The sequence below is a fragment of the Penaeus japonicus genome, unplaced genomic scaffold, assembly GCF_977035675.1.
Source record: "Penaeus japonicus unplaced genomic scaffold, GWHDUDI00000001_assembly GWHDUDI00000021, whole genome shotgun sequence".
NCBI lineage: Eukaryota > Metazoa > Arthropoda > Malacostraca > Decapoda > Penaeidae > Penaeus > Penaeus japonicus.
This window is the reverse complement of record NW_028234423.1, coordinates 24,922,323-24,924,822: the sequence shown is the minus strand read 5'-3', so window position 1 is coordinate 24,924,822 and position 2,500 is coordinate 24,922,323. Positions and strand designations below refer to the sequence as shown.

Genomic DNA, 2,500 nt, shown 5'->3' with positions numbered 1-2,500 from the left:
GAGATCTTAGGCTGGGGTCTCTCCTTATGATATGAGGATGGGGTCTCTCCTTAAGATCTAAGGCTGGGGTCTCTCCTTGAGATCTAAGGCTGGGGTCTCTTTTTGAGATCTTAGGCTGGGGTCTCTCCTTGAGATCTTAGGCTGGGGTCTCTCCTTATGATCTAAGGCTGGGGTCTCTCCTTATGATCTTAGGCTGGGGTCTCTCCTTGAGATCTAAGGCTGGGGTCTCTCCTTAAGATCTAAGGCTGGGGTCTCTCCTTGAGATCTTAGGCTGGGGTCTCTCCTTGAGATCTTAGGCTGGGGTCTCTCCTTGAGATCTTAGGCTGGGGTCTCTCCTTATGATCTTAGGCTGGGGTCTCTCCTTATGATCTTAGGCTGGGGTCTCTCCTTGAGATCTTAGGCTGGGGTCTCTCCTTGAGATCTTAGGCTGGGGTCTCTCCTTGAGATCTTAGGCTGGGGTCTCTCCTTATGATCTAAGGCTGGGGTCTCTCCTTATGATCTAAGGCTGGGGTCTCTCCTTATGATCTAAGGCTGGGGTCTCTCCTTAAGATCTAAGGCTGGGGTCTCTCCTTAAGATCTAAGGCTGGGGTCTCTCCTTAAGATCTAAGGCTGGGGTCTCTCCTTGAGATCTTAGGCTGGGGTCTCTCCTTGAGATCTTAGGCTGGGGTCTCTCCTTGTGATATGAGGATGGGGTCTCTCCTTGTGATATGAGGATGGGGTCTCTCCTTATGATCTAAGACTGGGGTCTCTCCTTATGATCTTAGTCTGGGGTCTCTCCTTATGATCTTAGGCTGGGGTCTCTCCTTATGATCTAAGGCTGGGGTCTCTCCTTGAGATCTTAGGCTGGGGTCTCTCCTTGAGATCTTAGGCTGGGGTCTCTCCTTATGATCTAAGGCTGGGGTCTCTCCTTGAGATCTTAGGCTGGGGTCTCTCCTTATGATCTAAGGCTGGGGTCTCTCCTTGAGATCTTAGGCTGGGGTCTCTCCTTGAGATCTAAGGCTGGGGTCTCTCCTTATGATCTAAGGCTGGGGTCTCTCCTTGAGATCTTAGGCTGGGGTCTCTCTTTGAGATCTTAGGCTGGGGTCTCTCCTTGAGATCTTAGGCTGGGGTCTCTCCTTATGATCTTAGGCTGGGGTCTCTCCTTGAGATCTAAGGCTGGGGTCTCTCCTTGAGATCTTAGGCTGGGGTCTCTCCTTATGATCTTAGGCTGGGGTCTCTTTTTGAGATCTTAGGCTGGGGTCTCTCCTTGAGATCTTAGGCTAGGGTCTCTCCTTGAGATCTTAGGCTGGGGTCTCTTCTTATGATCTAAGGCTGGGGTCTCTTCTTATGATCTTAGGCTGGGGTCTCTCCTTGAGATCTTAGGCTGGGGTCTCTCCTTGAGATCTAAGGCTGGGGTCTCTCCTTGAGATCTTAGGCTGGGGTCTCTCCTTGAGATCTTAGGCTGGGGTCTCTCCTTGAGATCTTAGGCTGGGGTCTCTCCTTGAGATCTTAGGCTGGGGTCTCTTATTGGTCTGTAATCTCAATTAACGAATGGGTTGAGTTTAATCTAATGATACGGATCCCTGTGTGCTAAATGGAGTTTGAAAGTAGCGGGTAATAATTTTGAAAACAGTACCACTTAGTGATCAATGTACAGAAGTATATCATCTCAGTTATATATATTAATCACTTATTGACTGACTCATTTTCATTCACACTCTCCAAATACATGAATAACGTTATGTTTAAAGAACGAATTTTCTGAACAAAGTAGATACGTTAAAGGATGGTTCATGTTTTTCATTCATGCCTAAAATTCTCAAGATTCTGAAGGGAATTTTGCGGCAGAGACGAGTAAAAAAAGGGAATTTTCGAGCCTTCAAAGTGTTACACCTTCTTGGGCGTGATAGACAGGTGAGTGATGGGAGGGCGTAGTGGTAAGTAGGCGTGGTTACGAGGGATCTGGGCGGATAGCAAATGTATGGGAGTGAGGTCTCGTTATAAAGGGGCGGGGTCAGATGAGAAGGGGCGGGGCTTCCTCGGTCTCACGCACGGGTTTACCCTCGACGCTCAGTTAACGCCGAGAGACGAACGAGGAGAGGTTACACGCCTCTGGTCGGCCCTGTCCCGTGTATACGCTCGCTCTCTCACTCTCTCTAAAGCCTGTAGTCTTCTCTCAAGCGTTGTTGTAGACGCTGTGCTCACTCTTTGGTACTGTGTATGGTCGGAAATTATTTGAGGTTGTCAGTTTGATTTTTTTTTTAGAGGGGGAGGGGGGATTACTTTTGGGGGAATGGTTAACTTGAAGCAAAGGAGATGGTCGTGACAATAAGAAACACGTTGAGTTTAAGGGTGTGATTGACAAAGTGATTTCAGAAAAAAAAAGAAAGAGAGAGAAAGAGAGAAAAAAAAACAAACTAATCAACGAAAACCAATAGAAATAAGTACTCGATAAAACAAAAGTAATAAGAAAAACAAAAACAAAACAATAAAAAAGTAAAGAGAAAGGAGAGAGAAAAAA

The 2,500-nt window shown here is 47.0% G+C and overlaps 1 protein-coding gene across 2 annotated transcripts in view; it reads left to right on the top strand.

Moving 5' to 3' along the window:
- The first annotated feature begins 1,420 nt into the window (after window positions 1–1,420).
- The window catches only part of LOC122265698 (tachykinin-like peptides receptor 99D), a 208,665-nt gene continuing 207,585 nt past the window's right edge, over window positions 1,421–2,500 (top strand). For both annotated transcript variants that reach the window (XM_086548899.1, XM_086548900.1), the window contains exon 1: window positions 1,421–2,500. This exon is cut by the window's right edge and continues 1,565 nt beyond it. The gene's annotated coding sequence lies outside the window, so the exon portion shown is untranslated.